Source organism: Lissotriton helveticus, chromosome 1_1, assembly GCF_964261635.1.
Source record: "Lissotriton helveticus chromosome 1_1, aLisHel1.1, whole genome shotgun sequence".
Lineage (NCBI taxonomy): Eukaryota > Metazoa > Chordata > Amphibia > Caudata > Salamandridae > Lissotriton > Lissotriton helveticus.
In genome coordinates, this window is record NC_136057.1 from 1406181764 (window position 1) to 1406207474 (window position 25711).

At 44.0% G+C, this 25711-nt stretch overlaps 1 protein-coding gene across 50 annotated transcripts in view; it reads right to left on the reverse strand.

Annotated features, from left to right (window-relative positions):
- The window catches only part of NFIX (nuclear factor I X), a 5476577-nt gene that overhangs the window by 4429495 nt on the left and 1021371 nt on the right, over nt 1-25711 (reverse strand). For 48 of the 50 annotated variants that reach the window (XM_078684524.1, XM_078684487.1, XM_078684527.1 and 45 more), the window contains one exon: nt 19194-19231. The gene's annotated coding sequence lies outside the window, so the exon portion shown is untranslated. Of the gene's footprint in view, nt 1-8638; nt 8734-19193; nt 19232-25711 lie in introns of all 50 variants that reach the window. The other 2 variants (XM_078684440.1, XM_078684410.1) reach the window with 1 other exon arrangement.

A 25711-nucleotide genomic window follows, 5' to 3' on the forward strand; every position in this document is an offset into this window, starting at 1 on the left:
CATTGGTGGATTAAAGAGCTTCATATTACCGTATAGACTTGGAAGGCGGTCACGAATATTAAAGGGAACATCGGGAGTAATCAATTATATATGGCGAGTACCAATATTATATAAGAAGTGAGTATAGATGGGCACATCATTGTATGAGAAGATGGTATAGGAACTCATACATTGGGAGCAAATAAAATATAAAATAAATGTCAACAGGAGGTGTAATTTGACCTCCAGTGGCTCACCGCAATTAGCCTTTGTGATAAGGGCGGCTGACACATGAGATATGGGGGTATGTTGGCTGTTATATTCAGCAAGGAATCTCATTGTGGATATAGAGGGAGCGTTTATGATAACGTGGTCGAACATGACGATTGTTCTCACCGCACGCACACATATTTCTGGAATCTCTTAATAAATATCCAGATATGTGAGGGTGGTATAGGATCGAAGATTAAGTACATAAGGGAAGTTATAACCAACTTGGACTTTGGGGTATCTCATGTGAGGATGCACATATGGGATTCCGGGCTGATGCAATGATTCTACTTTTATCGCAGCTGGAACTTATCATGGCTCCACAAAAACAATAAATGAGGACGACTGCTACTCTTACTGGTGTGTAACTAGATTGAAATAGACATTGGGCGGAGTATTTTCTAAGGTAAGATCTTGAGGTATTGGCTAACTGTGATAGTGGGTTTATGTGTTGAAAACGCCATTAATGAAATAAAAAGATGATTGCCTATTTCTTCAACATTACCAATTGTTTTTATAGGGATTTTGAATTGTATAAGCGTTGGTAGATACAGTGCTGTTTAAAATTGGATCTCGGGTGAGCCTTTTCCATATATGTGTTTATAGTGCACAGAGGTTGTTTGCAGCATTTGCACATTATTTCTAAAGGTGTGGTCAGTTTTTAAACCATGGTCTATGCCCCCTTTCTTTTGATTTTCTTGGTCACGTATTTGCTGATCTAGGTCACTTGCATGGCTCTTATGTTGGTAGTCTCAGGTGGTGGCTGTTCTTTCTGCATTCTCATGCTTCATGCGTTGCAGCACATATATTGGCTGTGGCACTTGTGGCATGACGATAAGCATGATGGTGTTTATGAAATAATCCTTGGTGGTTGTGTTACAGACTGTTTTACACAGGATTTTATGAGGTGACTATGATATTTAATAAGATGGATGGAATAATTATATCTAAATATGTATTAGAAATGATATTGTTGGAAAATAGACTGTACTTTACTCTTTTATGTATGACTTGCAGCCTTGAGGAAGCCCATAGGGGGCGAAACGCGCGTTGGCTGTGAAGCACTTTATTTTAAACGAAATAAAAATGTGGAATTTGTCTACACTATGTGATTCTTTTGGATTAAGAAGAAGTGTCTGTGCCTGCTGAATGCACATGGATCATAGTGACTATATTTGATGTGCACTGGTGTTTTCTTGGTACATGGATGTGGCACTCTGTAACACCAGTGGTGGGCAGATTGTCTATGGTTAATACTTAAGGAGGATAAGCATTCTACACCAAGGCTGCACTCAAACGTTGGTCTATGTTTACAGTCATATGGTGTTGTTCTTGGATAAGAAAGAGACAAGTATTGATGTGAAGATTGGATACAGCAAATCCCCCCTCTTTTGAAATGTTAATTCAGGACAACTGTCCTTCACCATAGTTGCACTACCTGTTTACATCATATGCCCTTGTGATAACAACATGTATATCCAACTGTGTGATGCACAAACATGTTGCATATGTAGTTAATGGACTTTTATCTTTGTCATCCTCACAGGTTGATGCCCATCAGAAGCAGGAGATCTGGCTGACCATTGCCCGGGCAGTTCGATCTGTGGGGGTCTAAAGACGCCGCATCCACAACTGCCAGAAGTGGTGGCAAGACCTTCCTGGTTGGTCCTGGAGGATTGCAAGAGTCCAGCTGTTGCCTCCTCGCAGAAGAGGCGGATGATGGACACTGACCCCGAACATGCTCCGGATTCTGGCAGTGGTCTTCCCTGACCTGGAAGGCCAGATAGCAGCAAGGAGGGGGTGCCTTTTCTGTGAACTATGTCTCACATGATCTTTGCACTCCTTCAGCCTGGTTACACTCACACAGAACGCCTGTCTGCTTGATAAAGAGTCATGTGCCTAAATTAGGTTATGGCCTATCGTCATCTGATACACATGTGTAGCCCTTTCAGTCTGTGACTTGTGTCTCTTGGGTTGTGTGTCCCTGCTGTTGTCCAAGGTTGAGGATGGGAACAGCATCTGCTACTGGGGCTTTTTTGGGGGGTTCATGAGTGAGGCAATTGGTTGACATGTGTCTGCACATTGCCAGGAATCTGACATGTGTCATGTGTGGGCCATTAATATGTGTCCTAATTGCTGCTCTGGCTCACCATATGTGTCTGGGACATTTACCACACACCCATGCAGCAGGTGAGACAATGTTGGGGGCCTATCCCATGTTGCACATGGACCAGGACAGGTATGCCTACTCCGGACATGAAGTACACTCTGTTCTCCTACTCCTGTGTGTCTGCCTACATTTAGTGGATTGTGAAATGTGCAATCAGGTGTCTGCCTCTGTGTCATTGTGGAGTGACCAAAGTTTTTAGACTCCTGGGGTGTTGAGCATTTTGAGTTGGGCAGCCAGCTGAGATCTGGCTTTTGGATCAGCACAACAGGGTAGAACATAGGTGTGTAATCACTTGACAGTGCCTAATGGTGTATTCTACATTAAAGAGCAGGCAACCTCATTTATTACACATAAGACTGTTATGTGATCATGTTTACAGATTTGTGCTTGCAGTCACTCAACTGCTGCATTTGTTATATGTGGGATCATCAAATGCCTTAAGATGTGGGTAGCAGTGGGGGGCACATGTGCACTTGACAGCAGCAGGGCTCACATTCCACTCAAAACAAACTGATTGCGACACAGTGCAGACTGTTTTTTTTTTTAAGTACTGCCCCCGTGACTGACGCCAGTGATGACTGATTAGCCAGACTGGCCTGTAACATGGTATACCACTTGCTAATGTGTATCGTGCAGTAATGTCAGTTATCCAGCATGCACTCAATTGTGTCACTGACCATCAATACAAGGGCACATCATGGTGTCTGGTGAAGGAAGCACATCCATTTTACTGCCAAGGACCTTGGCCATCCCTTATCCTGACACATGTACTGAGTCAGTGGCAGGGAATGGGATATGAGTGTACTGACACATTTCAATAACAATTCCTGCAGTTCTGAGATATGTCTATGTGGTGCATGTGTTCACATATGAGTAGTGGCATACTACATGCACCAGGCAGATGGGTCCATGGAGGTGAAGGATATGAGGGGCATGGCTGACTGGCAGATTGACAGGTGTTTATTTGCAAAATGTGAGAGCACTTTTTGCAATATTTAGCAAAGGCGTGCTCTGTAATGTGCTGTACTGACTGTGATGTGTCAAGTAAAACAGGTGACTGATGTGGATCTGTGGATCCTGATTGTTTGCAGATACATCTATGGCTACTGGAGGAGACAGCTCCATGGACCAAGAGGAGCTTCAGAGCCAAACTGGGTCCGCTGCAGAGGAGTTGGAGGGACCCAGTGGCACAGAGGGTGAGCGGAGCCACACTGAAGAGACCTCAGCTAATACCACCTCGGCTGAGGAACACAGCATCTCAAGTGAGGATTCCCTTGTGGAGGCGGGTGTCAGCAGACCCAAGACAACACCTAGCGAGTCTGTCCACCACCACCATCTCCACCCTCCCATCTGCTGCCATCCCAGATGTCCGTGGAGGCCCCAGTGTGAGGGAGGATGTCTCCTTCGAGCCAGGCACCGCACCCCCTGCCCCTGTCTCCCCTGCTACCCTGAGTGTGGAGTCTGTGGACTTACTGAAGCAGATCCATGTAGGGCAGACAGCAATGCTGAGTGTCCTCCATTCTCATACCACTCTGTTGACACAAGTGGTGTCCTTCATTGAGGGCATCTCATCAAACCTGTCTGGCCTACATCGGACCATTCAGGCCATGTCCTCCACACAGATGGCAGCAGTGTCCCTGCTCCAACAGTCCCTCATTCCTCCTACCTCTGCCACATCCACAATCCCCACTACCCTACCTGTCCAACGCACACACGCACCGGCACCGGCAGGCACCACAACAGACACAAGCAGCACACAGACACACAAGACAAAATCCAGACCCACAGGCACGCACACTCTGGGGACTGATGGCACACACACAGGGGATGGGTCACAGACGCACAAACAGGCATCCACGAGCACTCCGCAGTCCTCAGATGCCTCTCCCTCCAAAACCCCTTCCGTTGCCTTACCTGCTACCCCCAGTTCCCAGCTGCTCTTCCTCTGTGACCTTGGCCTCTTCCTCATGATCCACCTGCTCCAACTCACAAGGGGAAGAGGAAGTCACCACGCACAGAGGGGAGGTCCCTTGCCACACGGACACCCTCCCCCAGGTGCACAGACACTGAGGCCCCCGCCCGCAAACCCCCCCCCCGGACCAGGAAGAGCAAGACCCCACCACAATGCCACACCTCCACAACACAGTCTCCGTCCTGCATCCCGGCCACCACTCCACAGGTACCCCGCCACACCCTGCCCCAGGTTTCCCCACACACCGATATCTTGACAGTGAACGTACAATGTGACTCCCATCACATGTGTGCCCAAAAGGTGATTTTCTAGAGCAGGCAAAGGGGACATTGCCTACAAAGACTGGGAAGCAGTTGGCCACTGTTTTTCAGGTGGCGATACCATGGACACCAATCAACACAGTGGCATGGAGGGTGTGGGGACTGGAACGGAGGCCAGCATCTCATCAACATTTTCGGAGGCCTCCACAAGCGACCAGTCCCTAGTGGTGGTAGATCCTACAGGAACTATACCAACTGCATTCTTGTCCGCCACTCAAAGACCCATCACCACCCTCCTTCTTGTTTGCACCCCCCAGTTGGCCAAACCTGCCCCCCTAAAAGTGCTGGGGTCTCTTTCACCACAGGCACCTTACCCCCTGCCCCCCGGCTGCACTAAGTGAGGAGGCTATTGACCTCTTATGCAGCATCTCTTTAGGCCGGACTGTGAAAGTGAATGGCATCTAGGGCCTTAGTTGCCAAATGCAACAGATGGTTGCATTTATGGATGCCATTCACAGTACAATATCTGGCATGCAGAGTTCCCTTGCGAAGCTGGCCTCCTCACTGACCGCAGCCTCTCAATCAGCCCAACCTTGTCCCCTAACTCAGGCCCCTTCCTCATCACAAATCCCAAGTCCCAGCCCTATCCCAAGCACACTAACTTCTTTGCTGGCACCCACTCCATTAGACACAAGCAGCACACTCACACACACACACACACACATAAACACAAACATACAAAGAAACACAAGCAAACATCCAAACAACATACAGACACTCTTGACACTACACCCACATACACCACAACTACCTCACAACCACCAGCAGACCCACAAGCACCACAACTATCACCACATCCACAACCACTACTGGAACCAATACCACCATCACACCCACGAGCACCACAACAACCACCACATCCAAAAGCACCATCACATCCACAAGCACAACCGCACCAACCACCTCAACAGCAGTCATTCAAACACACACCTACATGTAAAACAATACCAGCCAAACACAAAGGCACACACACACCTGAAAATAAAACACCTGAGAAACCACACATCCAAACATACACCAGTCCCACATGAAACTGCAAAACATACACCCACAGGCACCACAACAACCACGTCAACAGCACACTCATCGAAACCAAAGGACACACATACTCAAACATACAGAACATACAAGAGACCCACATGCAACTGGAAAACCAATAGACACATGCACATCACCCACTACAGCTCCCTCTACCACCCAAACTCAATCCTCTCCCACCTCTCCTATCTGTACTCCTCCTGAATTTATGTTTTTCCTATCCCTAACCCCTGGCAAACTTAAACCCACCACTACCAAGAAAGATCTTTGATGCGCTTGCTCTGTGCCCACTAGACGCCCCTTCCTGAGGAGGTTCCCATTTGACAGTCTGTTTAGGAGGCAAGTTAGGTGAAACACTCCAACATCATGTATAGGTGACAATCATTTTTTTCTTATTTATGTTTCACAATAAAATATATTAATTCAAGAGATGTATCTCATTTCTTAACGTTAAAAAATGCATTTCACCAAGTTTGTCCTGGCATTTTTTATTTGCAAGTCTAAATACTATAGCTGTTAATGATGAAAATGTGATTTACATATTTTAACTTACAATTATGACAGAAAATGCAACAGTTTTTTAAAATGTCGAATTTGTTAGGTCCCTACATTAGTAAAAAAAAGTATGTGATTGACATTTAAAATATGGTGCAAGCATTCATCATGATGATACATACACCAACAAAGTATTAATACAGGTGTGTGTATTTGTACTTGATATGTAATAAAAATAAACACATATGCATTGCACCTTAAAATAACAATGACAAATAACATTTAATAAAATGCAGGAAATGCACAACACAATGGGAAATGTTACATTGATTAAAGTTTGGAACTAACATTGATTTTACAGTTATTTTAAAACAAATGTTTTACCTTGTCTAGTGCAATTTCTAAATTATGTTACATTTCAATTATCACAATAATGTGCAATGTATATGTTTATGATTTTATAGTTATAAAAATTAAGTTAACACAACTTATGGTCAGTTTTCGATTTTGTTTGGTTGATGTCCATTTAGTGTCCATTATCATGAAGGCAGCTTGCATCAAATGTAAAAATAAAATACAATCATAAAGGTGTGTTTCTTTGAAACGACAACATTACACACATATGCATTACACATTTGTACATTATTGTTTGTAAGAGAGATTTCAGCATGCAAGAGTCCTAAGCAAATGTAAACAGACAAGTCAAAAGGTGACAAGTAAAAATAGCTTACCTTTGATTCCAGTTGATTGATTTGATTTGATTTGTGGTCAAGTAGCACCAGCAAAGGCAGGACTTGGACAATCGGCACCATGACAGAAAAGGAAGTGTGAAACAGAAAGAAGGTACGTTTCGGCCTTATGTCTTTTCCAATCAGTCAACTCAGGTGTAGACGTTTCCCTGCCACAGTTACGTTGGTGGGAAGGCACATTGTGATTGGCCTGGCAGATGAACTGGCTGTACTCCCTCCGACAGCCACTTTTGCTCATGGCGCCGTCGATGCAGGTAGAAAAATGAGGCGGTGGTACTCCAACGGTCTTTTGACCATTGACCCACCAGCATCTAAATAGAGCGGACGGACTGCCTACTAAGTGGACAAAGAATCAGTGGAAAAGTGATGGCGGGTCTGAATCGCAAAGATCTAAATCTGGCCCTTGTCACAACTTTTAAACCTCCTTTAAAAGTTCAGATGAACTAGCTACATGGAGAGTCCCTCACACCTTGGCTCAACATCATCAATGCCTATCTACATTAAGGAACTTTCCCAGATTGCCTCAACACAGAACAGATCTTCCCCATTATGAAAAAAACTATTGAGGACCCAGACAATCTTGCCAAATACCACCCCATCCTCTATAGATTAGTAAAATCATTATGAAAGCAAATTCCATTTAAAACGAAAAAATGATCATCAAGAACAGTCCACTCCACCACTACCAATCTGGCTTTAGATCATGCTATAACATAGAGTTACCTAACCTTCACATTGTTGATGATTTCCTCCCAAGGGCTTCATCTTGTCCCATATCATCTTCTGCTTCCACATGGAACCCGTGCTTAGTCTGGGTGCTGAGCACTAGCACTTATTTTTGAAGGCCAAGATACTTTCTGCCAGTGAAGTGTGACACCAACTATTAACCATTTACTTTATTGTCTTAATTTCTCAGTAAGTGAAGTACCACAGTGATGTCATGTATGACAAATAAGAATACCTCATCTCATTGCCAACTCACACTGACCTGTGTCGCCTCATGACTGTATGATGCATACATTCATGTAGGGGATTTAAGCATACTGTTCTCCATCTAGCACCAACCTGAGCTATGCTTAGGTATGCTCGGCCCACCAGATACCCAGCTTGCTGCTGTCAATACCCCACTCATTAGAAACAGCACAACACTTTAGTGGTGGTGTGGATGGTTCACAGCAGCAGCCAGAGTTCACCCTTCTCTGCCCAAAAACGACCAGCCTCCCAGTGGGCCATGGACAATAGCCATGTTCTGGCCCTTCCACCTTCAAAGACCAACAGGCCTTCCCTATGCATGTTCCTTGGCTCAATGTAACTAGTGGTGTGGTGCAACCCCAGTGGATGTACTGGATGAGTAACCACAGGAATCAGAATGCCTGTGCTTCCAAGTAACCCCTTTCTGAGTACTCTGCTCATGTGAATAACAAACTTTGCCTGTGTCATAGCTTTGGAAAGGGTAGAGTGAATTGTGCCCATTTGCAGTGATGGTGCACAGTTGGGCTGCAGAGGTACCCACTTGGAATATACAAATAATGGGTCTTGTGGTACAGCACTGCTGCCTACGACTGGAACCTGAATTATATGTGGGAACTTTGCACTAATGCCCCTATATGTGTATGGTTGCCTGTTTGTAGGAATGATGTCTTACCTGTTTCTGCCTGCCGTCTGGCTGTTCAGAGGAGGATGTTTGGGATTCCTGTGTTGATGTCTATCCTTTTCGGGGCAGTTCGAGCTGGACTGTTCCTATTGGAGCAGGACCAAAAATTATTTGTATATGGATAGGTCTAATATGATATGTGATTTGCAAAAATGAGACAGAGGCTAAAAGATTTGCACCTGTCACCTTTAGTGAATTTAATATAATTAATCATAATAGCAGTGGTTCACAGATCTAGAAGATCAACCTTCTAATCTTCCCTACAGGAGCCCAGCTCCATAATATAACTTGAAAAAGAATGATCTGCACACACCATTCATCACATAAGTATACATTAATTCAATTATGTAATGCACAGCCTCCTTCCACCTTTTTCTAAAAGAGTTCCTTATTCACATCTTATTCTTTTGTCAAAACACTTTTCTTCTGTTGCAGTCCTTGAAGCGCGGGGGACCCCCAATTCTTGAGGGGGCCACAAACCTTCAGCGGGCCCCCATTCAGCCCAATGCCAATGTATATCTGAGTGATGTGGGAGATTCAAGGGCGCCTCATCACATTATGCGTGACGGCCCATAATTGTGAGTTATGCCACTGAACACAAGGTCCAGCATTACCCCATTACTCTGTTATAGGCTGAAAGATTCACACTATAACAGAAGAGTAATTCAAAACCTTGCAATGTGCCATTTTGTAATTATTTTACAGTTGTGTTTAGGTGGTATTTAGGAGCATATCCTTTGTATTAAACACCATTTTATTGTGTTTAATAGATCGCAATTTAAATGGTGCTCCACATCCTCTTGAGACAGTCATTTAATTAGGAGTATGTCTATCAGTCAGGAAGCTAACCATTTCACCAGACTAGTAGTAGATTTTTTCTGACGAGGACCTGAATTTAGGAAGTCTCTATTATCGCAAGGATGGCTCTGAGTCCAAATCATTCATGAGCTCTTTAGCACTGCTTTGGATGAATGGTTTAACTTAGTCTACTGTCATGTGCCTGAGCCTATACAATGTTAATATTATTGGGATTGCTTCATTACCAGTGCGTCAGGTTGGAAAATCTGTGCTAGATTTCTGAACCTGTACTGAGTGTGCACCCTTATCATTAATCACCCAAATGCTGCAGGAATATGGGTTGGAGCTGAGAGAGAATGAGACTAAACTGAATCTATCATTGGCATAGCCAATAGGTCTCCCCTGTGGGACTGTTGTAAATGTGTTATCTCTCTTTTGGGTTTATGCATGTAAAATGCTTGTACGCATTCTAGGTACTTTATTAAAGATTCTGTGGGAGTCAGTTGGAGAGTTGGTCAGCTGGTGGGATGACCTCTTTGGCTGTGCTCTGAATAAACTATTCCATTTACCTAAATGAGCCTGGTGTCATCTATCTTCAACAATTTTGGCGACGAGGGTGGGGTAGAACCGGTTGAGGCATCATCTTGGGTATCTCCGGTTGTTATCACCAAGAAATCGGACGGAAAATTGAGATTTTGTGTAGATTTAAGGTCACTAAACAAGTGTGTTGTGGCAGATACCTTTCCTCTACCACACATAAATGAGCTATTATCTACGTTACAAGGTGCTAAGTACTTCTCAAAACTAGACCTAAAGAGTGCTTATCACCAGATTAGACTCCAAGATGACTCTAAGCATATCACTGTTTTCATAACTACAAAGGGTACTTTTCAGTTTACACGTCTTCCTTTTGGCCTAATTTCGGCTGCTAGTGTATTTCAAAGACTGGTCACTGAACTTTTTACAGGGATTCAAAAGCAGTTTACTTTCAGGACGACATTCTTGTCTTCGGAGACTGTTGATGATCACAATACTGTTCTAGAAAATGTTCTCAGCAGAATCTCCGATGCTGGTCTAACTCTTTGTAAGGACAAATGTTCCTTTTTAGTTGAAAGAATTGAATATCTTGGTCACAAAATAACAGTTTCAGGAGTGAAGCCAAAGAAAAATCTTTTGGAAGCTATTCACTGAGCTCCATGTCAATCATATAAAGATCAACTCAGATCTTTCATGGCGTTGATAGAATACTATTCAAAATTAATCAAGAATGTTTCTGTCAAGACAACACAACTAAGACTTTTGTTGAATAAAGGAGCAAAATTCGTGTGGGGTACCGATCGAAGTACTTGCTTTAATTGTATTAAATAAAAAAGAAATTTATGAGGCAAATGTTTTACCCCTTTTTGACACCAAACGTACTTCAGTCGTTATGGTTGATGCCAGTGCCACTGGTGTGGGCGCTGTTCTTCTGCAAAAACACATTGATGGGGAATGGACAATTGCATTTGCTTCTCGCACACTCACTTTGTCAGAACAGAATTACTCTGTTGTAGAGAAAGAAGCACTTGCAGCAGTTTGGGGTGTTCAATATTTTCGCACCTACTTATGGGGGACAAAATGTATTCTAAAAACTGATCACAAACCGTTGGTTCGCATCTTATCTCCTGGTGGTGCTGTCAAAACTTCTCCAAGGCTAGCTAGATTAGCTTCTAAACTTCAAGATTACCAGTACGAAATCTCACATGTACACGGTTGGTGTAATGTTCAAGTGGATTGTCTCTCCAGACTATCAGTTAAGTGGGAGGATCTTGATGATAAATCTTTCAGCATTGAGAATGATGAAGAATCTGTTGCTTCTATTCAAGATGTTCTTGAAGTTAATGAATGTTCTTTCACTCGTGAAGAATGGTGCGAAGCCATGACCAATGATCACGTTCTCAAGGAAGTAATCCTTCTTATTAAATTGGGTTCTAGAAGAGAAAGTTGTGTACACTTCGCTACTCGTCCTTTCTTAAAAATTCTGGATGAATTATCTATTTGTGGTGACAATGTTTTAATGCGAGGTGATAAATTCATTCCTCCTGCTAGCTTGAGACCCCAAATAATTAATATCGCTCATGAAGGGCATTTAGGTCAAACTTTGACTCAACGCAGATTAAAAGCCAATTTCTGGTGGCCGGGTTTAGATTCTCATGTCTCTTCCTGGATTGAAAAGTGTCCTTCTTGCAAAGAAGGTGAAAAGAGACTTAAAATTGCTGTTGGGTCATCCTCTGGCCATCTAACAAGTCCTGGTAGTCCATTGCACAGTATTTCTTTAGATTTTATTGGACCTATGGAAGAATTTCCTTTTAGTCAACGCTTTGCAATTGTATGTGTTGACCTATTTTCCAAATGGCTTACTGTCAGTTTTGTAAAAGATATTACTATTGATACTTCCATATGTTTCTTGAAAACACTATTTCAGGAAGATGGCTACCCTAATGTACTTGTCACAGACAATGGCACACAATTGGTCTCTCATAACATGCGTTCTTTTTTGTCAAATTGTGGTGTCAAACATTATCGCACATCTCTATACAACCCACAGAGTAATGGTTTTTGTGAGAGAATTAACAGATTAGTCAAAGGAATAATTCAAATGTCTTGTTCTAGTGGCAAATTCAATCATGACATGGTCTGTGATAAGGTCTGGGCATATCGCACTACTATAGATTTTTAATTTATTTATTTATTCAATTTTTAAAGCGCACAAATACCCAGGCGGGTGTCTCGGCGCTAGTGTTGCAGGACTCTCTCAGAAAGATGGACAGAGGTGCTTATAGTGGGAACAACCACGTTTTGAGTTTCTTTCTAAATTGCAGAAGTGTAGGAGCAGTTTTTATATGAAGTGGTAACGTGTTCCAGAGTCTAGCTGTTGAGGTAGTGAAGCATCTATCTCCCCAGTTGGACCTTCTTGTCCGTGGGACTGTCAGCAAATGAGCTGATGCTGAACGTAGAGTTCGTGGGTACTCAGGCGGGGAAAAAGCTTTTTGTAGGTATAATGGTCCTTGCTTATTGGTGGCTTTATAAGCTATGCATAAAGCTTTAAACTTGATGCGGCTCCTGATAGGTAGCCAGTGCAGCTGTCTGATATACTGAGATGTCGAGGTAAATCTAGGAATTTTCAAAAGGATTCTGGCTGCAGCGTTTTGCACGGTTTGCAGTCTGTTGAGAATTTTTTCTTGGGAGTTCAGTAGGAGTGAGTTACAGTAGTCTGTTCGCGAGAACACCAGTGTACTCACAAGTGTATTCCCCGTAGTTGGAGGTAGGTATGGGAGCAGTTTCTTTATTCGTTTTAAGATAAAGAAGGCTGATGATACCACTGAATTGACGTGATGGAGGAAAGTCAACTTGTTGTCGAAGATTACCCCCAGGTTGCGTACCTTAGTCACCGGCAGGGGGGGGGGGTACCCATTTGTGTTGGCCACCACTGCGGGGACCAAATGGGTTGTAAGTTCCCGAATGTCATCACCTCTGTTTTGTCAGAGTTTAAGTGAAAGCGAGAAGTCACCTTTTGAAATAATGCGTGGAAGATCTCCTGGTACCAAACTTACTCTTTCTTGGATTAAAATTAAAGAGTGGGTCTGACATGGAGGTCATATTCATTGCAATTCCTCAACCACATTTAATACCAAAGGTAGTGTCTCCGCGCACATCTCAAAAGGGGATCTTGTTAAAATAAAATCAGGAAGAATTTCCAGAGGTTTGTCTAAATTCAAAGGTCCCCTTTGTATCAAAGAAGTATTTCCTCATTACATAGTCTTAATTAATGGTGAGAAATGGAATCTTCGCTGTGTGACTGTATATCAAAAAGGGTCTATTGTTTCTAATGATGCAATTCACTCTTTTTCTGCTAACAGTGGGAGTAGTGGCTACATGTATACTACATCAGAAGATTCCAATTTGTCATTGAGTTCATCAAATAGACAAAATGTAGGTGGTGGTGATGCTTCTGATTCTAGTGATGTACAAACCAACTCTATTATTACTTTTCATCTTCAGGATGCTCCTAAGTCTCTTGACTCCAGGATTCCAAGATGTCGCAGACCACCAGCCTATTTAAATGATTACTGTTGTAAATTTTAATATTATTCCTGTCTTACACTCATAACATCTTTTAATAATTTTTACTTTTAGTTGTTATTACTTATGATATGTCATTGTAGACTTTTAATGTGGTCATCCATTTCTTTTCCCTAAAGGAGGAAGGTATGTTGTAAATGTGTTATCTCTCTCTTGTGTTTATGCATGTAGAATACTTGTACGCATTCTAGGTTCTTTATTAAAGATTCTGTGGGAGTCAGTTGGAGAGTTGGTCAGCTGGTGGGGTGACCTCTTTGGCTGTGCTCTGAATAAACTCTACCATTTACCTGAATGAGCCTGGCGTCATCTATCTTCAACAGGGACCTACTAGTATGGCATTGCCTTTGGCAATGCTCTTCAGCATTGCCAAGATACTGTGTAGCATGGGCGACAAAAAAACATTAAGTGTACACGTGCTAACCGTCTATCTCATGACATAACTTAAGCCCACTCTACTTCAACTGAAAAGAACAAGCTATGGTGACGCTGGCTTTCGAACAATGGGACATGATAACAGCAACACTGAGAACGATTCACAGTAGAAAGGCAAGCTTTGAGTGCATCCCTATATAAAATCTTTTCAAAGTGGAGCTCTGAAACAACTATGCTAAGTTTAATGTAATATGAGTAAAACAACGATTCATCTCATCTGGAAAGGGTAGCAGAATGAAAACAATGTGGGTGAAGGTTTAATACAAAACAAAACCAGATCTGACGGTATCTGCTGTTTTGGAACACCTCTCTGTGTAAGTATTGTGTTCTGCAGAAAAAACTGTACTTCATCTTTAGTTTTGGGGAGTGGATAACTAAAGATATGATCAAACACAATTAAGAAAGATTAAGGATGGCAAGACATCACATTAAAACTTCTTTCTGAAAAAGCATTAAATTGCAACCCTACAATCGGCCCTTAGAAGGCATAACCACATGACTAATGCATTATACATTTTTCAGCCTTCCAGGCCTTCTACATATTACCATGCGCAAGGACCCTCGAAGACGAACCACTTCTGGATATAGAACTAAAGCTCAAGCCATAGGAGAGCTTAAAGAAGCATCGGCCGGCAGAGAAGGTGAAGATTTTGAGGTCACCCACAACTTAGAGTGAAGACCTGGAAATTGACATGAAACATAAGTCCACGTTGTGCTGAACAATTTGGTGGTGGTCCCGTAGTCCTGGAACCACCACATGCTGAGATATGGACGAAAAGGTATTTTAAAGGCGCGGCCCTGCAAGTCATTAGGGGTTGAGTTTGCAGCAAGCAGTGAATTTTTTAGTAGCCGCTCTCCTGTTGTGCCAGGGAGAACCCGAGTGATATTTCCTTGTGTTTTTTTAGAATGCTCCCTCGCGTGTGCCAAAGCAGTCAAAACTAGTTCTGTAATAGGGAGTAACACCATGACATTCACACTCATCACAATTTATACCGACTTTTTAGAAATATTTTATGCGAGGAGATAAGAACAATATTTACAGACGTTTACGGAGGAAGCCTTGACCATTTCCTGAGGGGATGAGGGGGCGCGATAGCAGCTGGGTGCCCTTGAGCTGCCACAACAAAGATGAGCAGGAAAGGAATAAAAAGTAGTCCCAGACACTAACGGAGCTTGCGGAGTTTCACTCCGAGGAATTCCACTGAGCTGCTAAAAAAACTCAGCTGAATTCAGCAAGTTCCACGTGCCGGCGGAGTAATGCTCGGCCACCGTAATTAACCCTCAGTCTCATCGTATGGATATGAAATGGGCCTGCTACTGTTGACAACTATTATTGGCCACATGAGGGTGCTGTCAGTCTGAGGATGACATTTAAAATGTTGTGGAGACGGAGGTTCAAATCTTAGAGCTTGCCCCGGGTCTTCTAACAGGCCTACCTGGTGTTGAATGCTGATTATTATTACTACAATAAAAAGTCAGCCTCTAAGGCCCAAAATGTTCTTAGCAAATAATTTGTTCACAGAACGTCCCCCTCAGGGCACAAGTCCTAAATAAAGAAGTGGGGGGACGCTCAGAGACAGGATGTGACGTCACGACAGGAAGTGACGTCACGAAAGGTAAAAAACAGAAATACAGTAATTAAAATTGGAATGTGATACTTGGTACTGCCAGTGTGCCACTCTAGTGGAATCCAGTTCGTAGTAACTTTGTTATAAACACTGTGTTATTAGCTACATCAGTTTGATGAAGCGAGTTTCAAATTTAGGGGACTCCAGAACCATCTAAGGCTCCGCTCCTTAACACTATCATAAGTGTTTTGTTTTTTTAAACAACTATAGTATCTTAATGTCTTGCAGAATCTTACTTTGAACGAATAGCCGGAATTTTCCTTAGGGGGGGATGTGGCAACATTACTTGTGAAACTGTGATTGAGTTCAAATAAAACCTTTTATTTGTGGGTTATAAACTAGTCTTCTTTGTTTGACCGACTAGCAAATGATGCTGCAGGGACTCCTCTTTTGCCTAAGTCAATAATGACTACAAATGACTGTTTCTGAGGGATCTTTATAGTCTACATTCTCTTTGAAACTGTCCGAGGCAAGTTCATCTTTTTCAACGTCTTCTTAATGAGTTGTATGTCTCGGGCAGACTGGGAACTCTGGAATTAAAAAATGCAACAACGCAGATGGAGTTTTCCCACGGGTGTGTAAGGTCGTTGCGTTCAGAACCACTTTGTCAGCCTCTGTCTGCCTCGTTTGGCTCAGGGTCCGAAGAAGCCCGCAGAGGTGGGGCCCATCATTGTGAAGTTGTGGTTTGGTTGGTAAAAGGCTCAGGGCCAGTAGCAGCTCGCCCCTGGGTATATGGGGGGAGGGGGTGAATGAAGTCACGGGAAGAGAGGAGTGAGGGGACGAGAAATGGGGAAAGGATGCGCGCCTCATAGTTAAGAAAGTGAAGGCTCAAAGGGGGTGGGGTCGTGAGCAGGTCATGAACAGATCGCGGGGGGGGGAGGGGGAGCTTCTGCGAGAGGGGAGAGCGGGGCACAGACTTCAGGAGAGGGAGCATGAGATGGGTAGCGAGTGAGTGGGCAGGGGAGGGTGATGGGAGGGGTGGAGAGAGGAGGAAGCAGGATGCGCAGAGTACGTCAAGGTTCGGAGATCGGCGGTGCGCCGGTCCGGTAAGTAACACCATCATTGTCCAGTCCAGCTTTTGGTCAGGGGGGACGGCGTCCACCCTGTAAGATACGTTAAAATAAGTGGGGGGACGCCGTCCACCCGCGTGGTACCCCGACTCGAGCCTTGGTCCCCCTGCAGCTAATGAAAACAGGGATGCGATTGGTGAAAAGCTCCGAAAACATCTACTGCCATCTCCGCCCTCGCGCCAAAAGTAGCAGTGTCAGCAAAGAGGTGCTTTCATTCAAGGCATATTCATCCAACATGGCTGCTAGAGGACTGCTGGCCAGTAGGGGATCAGGAAATTGTATTTACCAACTCCAAGATCAACAGGCAAAGACGAAAAAAAATATGAGGCTGGGTTGACTAAATATGGTGACAAAAAATGTAAATGATGCACCGTAAAGCAGCACAGTTATTTAGTAATTTACATTTTAGCACTGTATGGGCAACGGTTTCAGCTTACTGTATAACCATGCTGTGACGGAGTAGCGTCCTCGTCGTTACTTATTCATCAGCTCCCAGTTCTGGAGGCACGCACCGACTTCTGAGTCCTGCAGGGCCTCCCTTCTTCCAGCATCACAAATTCCTGTTCCAAGACAACCATCTGGTTCCTCTGGCCCCACTAGTCCTGGAGCTGGCCCGGAAGGAGCTGCTGTCCTCCCACTTCTCCCAGTCGGCTTGCAGAATGAATCTCACTGTCCATGAGCTCTTTCCGGGCAGTTTCCCTTTAGTTTTTGGTAATGCAACATCACAGGGAGCATCACCAGCTTCCTAAAGAACAAGCACAATCGCTTGTAAAAAAAGTCCCAATAGACAGGACAATCCCAAAAGAATATAGTAGCAGCCAGCAGTGATTTAGGGTGAAGGTGAGTACCCCCCGCCGCACCGACCCGGTAAACTCCGCTCCGCTGGCGGTAGGTGGAGTTGTTGTTTAACTACGTGCTCCAAGCCGAGCACAAGTGGACAAAACTTCGCAAACTCTGCCGGCGGAGTGGAGTTTGATGACCACCCTTACAGATAAGCCCTGAAGTGGAAAGTTACCAGTAGTTGGGTGGTGCTCTGGCGGAGTAAACAAAACACAAAAAGGAAGGACTAGGAGGAAAAATTAACCAATAGCAAGCAAGTATTTTTGAAGGACAATCGAAGGATGAAGAAAAAGGCAATGGGCGGGCTGAAAGCCCACAGACAAAATACAGCATGTATTGAAGAGACAATGCATACACTGCCTAGGCTCGACCTAAAAAAGGGCAAAAATACATCTCCACCCCCTAGCTGCTGTAACCTGACTACAGTGACATTTGTGGGGGAAGTGGCAGGGATTTTCCAGTGCTCACTTTCAAGTGGAACAGGTGACAGGAAAATCTTTCCCGATCCACAAGACACCAGAACTCAGCTACCGATGGTTCTAGAAACATATTGCATACTGCAGTTTAAACAAAGGAACCTCCGCTTTCCATTTTATGCAGCCGTCCATACACACAGGAATACCGAAATGGATTTATGTGCCAATAAAGTACAGCACAAATAGGGCACACTCACACAACGTCTACCATGCACAGTGAACATGAAGTATCCAGCCATATCCCACACAAATGGACAAAAGATCTTGGTTCGGGTACTAGCAGACATTTTCAGCCTGCAGGCACATCTCAACATAAAGAGACTGTCAGTTCTGTGTGTTACCTTCCAGGGTTGAGCAGATCTCTTCGTGGTTTCAGAGTTTGGCAGAAGGTTCAGAGCAAGGAATCTTTGTTTCATTGGAGCCAACTGGTAGCCAGATGTTTCAGGTCTAGAATGGGGCAATAATTTTCAGTTAATTTTCTGCGGCAGAATTCTAATATGGCGGGCACCAATAGAGGAGGTTAGCGTTCTAGTGTTTTTGGTTTGGAATGCGTTCAGGAATATCACGCGCTCACACCTGTGGTGCTGCGCACTTCAACCGTCTTCTTGTGTAAGAAGCAGCGTTCATCCTGTGAAGCGCCTGACTGTGTAGAAAATTCAGCAAGGATTCCTATCGCTTGCTACAAAGTTTTTAGCTCTTTAGCTGTATTTTCAGAATGTTTGTAATCCTTCATTTATTCTCTGGGAGGCTTTGCTGGAGAATACAGGTATTTTGTTCACGGGGTGTGATAGTTTCGTCATTCCTAGGGCTTTCGCAACTCCCAATATTTTCTGCCTCAGTTGCCACATTGCAGAGCTTGTATCTAGCCAGAGAAACTAGTGGCAAGGTATTGTAAAAAGCTTTCTACCGATATAGGAGCGCTTCATTATCTCTTTCCTCTGAATGCTCCGCCTTGTGTAAAGAGACTTGCAGTAGTGGTGGCGCTTTAAGTCATTTGTGTTCACCTTCAACATCGCCATCAGAAATGATGAGACTAATTGATTAACCACTAACAGCGCGCAGTCTGTTTTTTCTTCATTTACTGGTGCGTATTTATTTACCTAAACTCCATCAACTGTGTGTGACTCAACAACATCAAGTAACTATAAATATATATATATATATATATATTTCTACTTACCACCTCTACCTTTCTCTTGCCTTCGAAGTCTGCAGCGCCTGTAGAGAAAAAAGACAAGACAATAACTGTTAAATTGCAAGCTATATCGTTTACAAAAGCCTTAACCTACAGGACAGTATTACCCAAAGATATATACAGAGAGAAGCAAATTCCACTGAGTATTCAGGTATAGAATGTATTTCGTAAGCTTAAGAGTATGGGGAGGTTCTATGTTAAGAGGTGGTGTTCGGAGTAATATTTTGCTTGTGTTTTCAGGTACAGTCCTGTAATATTCCGCTAGAAGAAGCACCACAGTGGCAGTTTCTTTTTTCTTCTCATTCCCCTTTCCCCCTCAGTACTGTGGGCAGACTAATATCTAGCTCGCAGTGGTGTTGGGGAATTGAGAAATTTACATCAGAACAGAGAAGTTCAGCGATTCGGCTCCCGTGGAAGATCAAGTCTGGTACATGCTTATGACAGATTGAAGTGCCTTACCAAAACCTTCCACTTGGGTAGAATGGCTGAAGTTATAGATGTGAAAGCCTTAGCGTCAGTGTTAGAAGACTTGCAGAAACAATTAAGTGAGACAAGGGGAGAGGTTATGAAGTCTAGCCAGGAAGCTGCTTTTCTTCGCCAAAGGTTTGATGAGTTTGTTTCTAGTTCCTCCACCAGCCCTAAGGAGCAAAGGCCCTCATCTTTTTCCTCTTCTCCTTAAGCTGCTGAGTTAACCACTCAAGTGATTCATGCTATGTCCCCTACTATCCCTTTGGCCCCTCCAGAGAGATTTTTGGGTTACCCACACAAGGCTCAGATTTTCTTTACACAATGTTCCCTACACTTCTAATGCAAGCCTATGATTTTCAAGGAAGACCAGTCCTAGGTAGCCTTCTGTTGTAAATTCATTCTTAGCTCTATATGGCTTCTTGGTCTCTTAAGTCCTTTTTTGTGTTTCTATCTTCTTACCGAGCTGTGTTCTATCTGGTGTGTGGGGATTCTAGCCCTGGCAGTTGGTCTGGTCAGCTGTGAGGCTTTGTGCTCTGCTGTTTATCTTATCTTGTAACTTAATAAATCAATCTTAGTAACTGAAGACGTGTCCTGCTGCCTACCTAATTCTATTTACAACACCTTCATACTGTCTTATCTGAGCGGAGATGCTGCGGCCTGGTCCATGCCTTTGATGAATTCCAATGATCGTAACGCTTTACAATTTTGAGGAGTTCAAGTTGGAGTTCCTTCGAATGTTTGACCGAAGAACCATCTCGCAGGTCACAGACAACAAACAGACAACAAACTCTTAGACTTAAAACAAAGGAATTGTGAGCTGGTTGCTTATTTGGCGCAGTTTAATAAATTAATTGTGGAAACAAATTGGCCGGAAGGCAAGAGGGCAACCATTTTTTATAGAGGATTGAAGGAAGAATTAAAAGATGGATCCGCGCAAATTCCGAAGAGGCCTACAGAGTTATCAGAATTGACCGACCTGGTTCTGCAAATTGATCAACATCAATTTGAAAGAAGAAATGAACGTCAAAAAGAAATCAGACATATACCACCTCGATTTGATAGGATCAAATCTGATACAGCGAAGACCAGTGAAGCAGGGGCTGGTGAAGAACCCGTGCAAATAGGCACAGTGCGTGGTCCTTTGACTAAGGAAGAGAGGGAAAAGAGAAGGAGTGACAAGCTGTGCATGTATTGTAGAAGTCCAGGCCATTTCATCAAGGAGTGTCCAAAGAAACTAAAGAACAATAATTGGGTAAAAGACAGGCTCCGCCACTAGAAGGAGTTGCCTTGGTGGGAGCAGCCGAGGAGACAGCTCCAAATACTCAGCAATTAGTTAATACTTTGCCGTCTTCGGCCCCTCATTTGAAAATTTCCTGTGTGATAAAATTTAGAGAAATCGAAGTGAATAAAGTTTCTGTGATGATTGATTCTGGTGCCACGGGAAATTTCTGTGACATAAAATTCACTGAATCTTTAGGGATTCATTTTTTCAATAAAGAAAAGCCAGAACCTGTTCGAGCGGTAGATGACACTAAATTATCTTCTGGTCCCATAACTTATGACACAGAAGAAGTCTTATTGATTGGACCTGGAAAACATTGAAGTGTCTTGAGTTTTACTCTTATTGACGCCCCTCAATTTAAATTCATCTAGGGCTACCATGGCTTACCAAACACAATACTTGGATCGACTGGGCCAAGAGAACAATTGAATTACATTTACATTATTGTCTTGGGAATTGCTTCAACTTTAGTACTTCTGATCCTCAGTCATCTCGATCGTCCTTTTTGGCAGAACAGACATGTATGATTTGTGCCGTGGAAGTTCAAGACGTACCAGAAGAATATCATGATTTGATATCTGTATTTAATGACAAAGAGGCAACAAAAGTACCCCCTCATCAGGAGTACGATTGTAAGATCGGACTGGAGCCAGGTGGTTCCTTGCCATGCAGTTGCATATACATGCTGTCTGAAGCTGAGAATACATACTTGAAAGAATATTTGGACAAATACCTAGCCAATGGATTCATTCGACCTTCACAGTCTCCGGTCTCTTCTCCTCTGTTCTTTATCCCAAAGAAAGATGGAAAACTTGGGCCTTGTATTGATTATCATGCCCTGAATCAAGTCACTAAAAAATGTTTACTCTTTGCCTTTAATTTCTAAACTTTTGGATCAGGTTAAGGAAGCCCATTTCTACACAAAGTTGGATTTGAGGGGAGCATATCATTTGGGACGCATGGCTGAGGGTGACAAATGAGAGACTGCTTTTAGAACTCGTCTTGTATTGTTTGAGTAGCAGGTCATGCCATTCGGCCTGTATAATGCTGATGCTGCCTTTCAGCATTTTGTCAACAATATACTACGTGAATACCTGGATCGTTTTGCGGTCGTTTATATTGACAACATTCTCATTTTTTCTACAAACATGGAAGAACATGTCAGACATGTGCAAGCAATTTTGCAAAGATTGCTTGAAGCCCAGCTATTTGTGAAATTGGAGAAGTGTGTACTTCACACCAGTCGTGTGGAATTTTTGGGTTTTGTCCTATCTGCTGATGGTGTGTCCATGGATGATTCCAAAGTAAGAGCAATAAAAGACTGGCTCTCTCCACAAACAGTCAAAGAAGTACAAAGTTTCCTTGGCTTTGCCAACTTCTACCAGCGTTTTATTCACAACTTTTCTGAAAAGGTCAGCCCCATCACTCGTTTGCTCAGAAAGAAAGAAAAATGTGACTGGAGTATTGAAACGGAAGAAGCCTTCCAGTTATTACAAGAAACCTTCACCACAGCACCGGTCCTGTTGCATGCGAACACAGGAGAACCTTTCTTTGTTGAAGTATATGCTTCAAATTTGGCCATAGGTGGAATCCTTTCACAAAGGCATAAAGTAACTGGCCAGCTCCATCCAATCGCATATCGATCTCGTAAATTAACTGACGCAGAAGTTAATTACCCAATTGCTGACAAGGAATTGTTAGCAGTAAAAGACGCCTTTCAAGAATGGAGGCATTATTTACTAGGAGCAAGACATGAAATAACTGTTTTTACGGGTCATCGAAATTTACAGTTCCTTAATAATAATAATAATACTGGATTTTATACAGCGCGACAGCTACCTCACAAGGAGGTGTCCCGGCGCTAGTAGTTCACCGATAACCTGGGCCAAAGAAGGGAAGCTAGCGTGGCTGGGTGAAAAGCCAGGTCTTTAGCAATTTCTTAAAGCAGGGTTCGGTTGGAGCCTGTTGAATTGCTTGTGGTAGGGAGTTCCACAAAGCGGAGACATTCGCTGAGAAGGTCCGACCGCCTAGTCGGGCCTTCTTAGCACGTGGGACAGCCAGTAGAACACGGTCATTGGACCGTAGTGCGCGGCTTTGGGAGTATCTTGGGAGACGGTTTTTCAGGTATTGTGGGCAGGAACCATGCAAAGATCTGAATGCAAGCGTCAGCGCTTTGAATTTTGTTCTGTTGGCAACTGGTAGCCAATGCAGGGTACGAAGATGCGGAGAGACTGACTGCTTAAACGGGATTCGCAGTAACAGTCTCGCAGCCGCATTCTGAACTACCTGAAGCCTGTGAGTCAGGTATTTAGGGAGGCCAAGATACAAGCCATTGGCATAATCCAGTCGTGAGGTGACAGTTGCGTGGACAACTGTTTTTCTGCAGCCCACCGGTAGAAGTTTTAAAATTTTACGGAGGTTTCTTAGCTTGCTCAGGCAGCATCCGGCCACTTGTTGGATATGGGATGTAAAGGACATATTATCGTCCCATCTCACTCCAAGATTTTTTGCCGAGTGACTGGGTGAAGGGGGTGGGCCCATCTCCGTGGGCCACCAGAGTTCTGGGGCGGGGGTGGGGCCCTTCCCGAAGAAGATGACTTCGGTTTTATTGGCATTTAATTTTAGTTTATTAGTGTTCATCCAGTGTGCTATGTCCTGGAGACAGCCTTTGAAATTTGCGAAGGAATCTTGCGTCATCTCTGAGTACGGAAATACCAACTGGGTGTCGTCAGCATACGAGATTGCCTTGACACCCCAGTTGGCAATTAACGCAAAGAGAGGTGCCAGATAGATGTTGAACAGAAGGGGGCTGAGGGCCGAACCCTGCGGGACTCCACAGCTGAGGGGTTTGGGTGAGGAGGAGATTGTCCCGAGTGCCACCTTCTGCGTTCTCAGAGATAGATAGGAGCTTAACCATCCCAGTGCACTATCCTGAATACCTATCGCTGCCAGCCGGCTGAGTAGTCTGGCATGGTCCACCGTATCGAAGGCGGCCGACAGATCCAGGAGTACCAGCATTGCTGAGTTTCCTGCATCCATCGACCACCTCACTGACTCGGCTACCTCTATGAGTGCTGTTTCGGTGCTAAAGCCGGGACGGAAACCCGATTGAGTTTCATGTAGAGTATTGTTGGATTCCACGAATTTGCTCAGTTGGCGCTGTATAACTTTTTCTAGCATTTTTCCCGGGGCAGCCAACAGGGATATTGGTCGAAGATTCGTGAGGTCATCTGGGTCTCCATTGGGTTTTTTCTTTAGGGGTAGGAGAGTAGCGTGCTTCCACGCGTCCGGGAAAATGCCCGATGTAATGGAAGAATTCCAGATATCTTGAAGCGTGGGGGCTACCGAGTCCGCTATGGCATTCCATAGTTTAGCTGGACAGGGATCATCAGGGGAGCCGGATTTACAGCGGCTAAGTTCTTGCCTTACCTCGTTCAGGGGGATATACGTGAACTGGGTGAGGGTCTCTCCTAGCTCGCCATTATTCGCTAGGTCCTGCTTCACTGTTTTTACTACTGGACCAAAAGAGTCGTACACTTTTTTAATTTTATGATCAAAGAACTCTGAGATTTGCTCACATAGCGTAGCTGTGGGTACCACCTCTCTTTCAATACACTTTGGTTTGAAGAATGACTGTACCACTTTGAAAACTTGTTTGCTAGACTGTTCTGCCTGAAGAATCGAGTCCGCATAGAAGCGCTTTTTACTTTTCCTGATGGCTTTCCGAAGTTTTTTGGAGGCTTCCTTATACCTAACTTTTTCTTCCAGACCGTAGTTTGCTCTCCAGCGCCTCTCCAATTTTTTACATGCCGCTTTCTCATTCCTAAGTTCCTGCGAGAACCAGGGAGCTGAGGGGGAGTCTCTTTTTGATAGAGCCCGAGAAGCTGGAGCAATGGAGGAAACCATCTTTCTGATCCATTCATTGAGCAGTATAGCATCCGTATTGGCATTGTTTGTCAAGGAAGGGGTCGTTTGTGCAAGGACCGGGCACATAGTATCAGGGGTCAGCTTACTCCATTGCCTCTTCATGAAGTAGCATTTACTCGACGCAGGAATATCATTCACAATGTTGAGTGTAAATGGGACGAGTGAGTGGTCTGACCATGTCAGGGGGAGAGGTATCTCAGGTAGTACATTCTTAATATTAGAAAAGATGAGATCAATAGTATGTCCCCCTGTGTGTGTAGGGCCCTCATTGATCAGTCTGAGGCTGGCCATATTTAGCGTGGTTCTGAGTAGCTCTGCCATGGCACAATCGGGTTTATCCATATGGATATTGAAGTCGCCTACCACAATAAAAAGGGGATGGAGGAGCGAGCTCTGGACAATCGTGTCAAGTAAAATAGTTAGGTAGGGGTCCGCACCGACCGGGGGGCGATATATCACTAGTCCTGCTAGTGATAGCTGTGGGCTCACTTGGAAGCAGAAGTGGAGGCCTTCAATTCCTTGAATAGTAGTGGGGGCTGAGGATGTCAGTACTAAATGCTCTTTAAATATAATGGCTACACCACCGCCTCTTTTAGTCCCGGGGCGGTTGGCAAGGCATATTTTAAATCCCAGAGGGACTGCAAGTGCAATGGAGGTCACATTTTCCTCTTTGAGCCAGGTTTCAGTTAAAAACAGGATATCCCATTCCTGCTCTTCAAGTAAAAGCCATACATCATCTGCGTGTTTTGCTAAGGATCTGCAGTTGAGTAGGCCCGCCCTAAGGCTGGTTTGAAGTGGGGATTTGGGTTTATGGAGTGACAGCGAG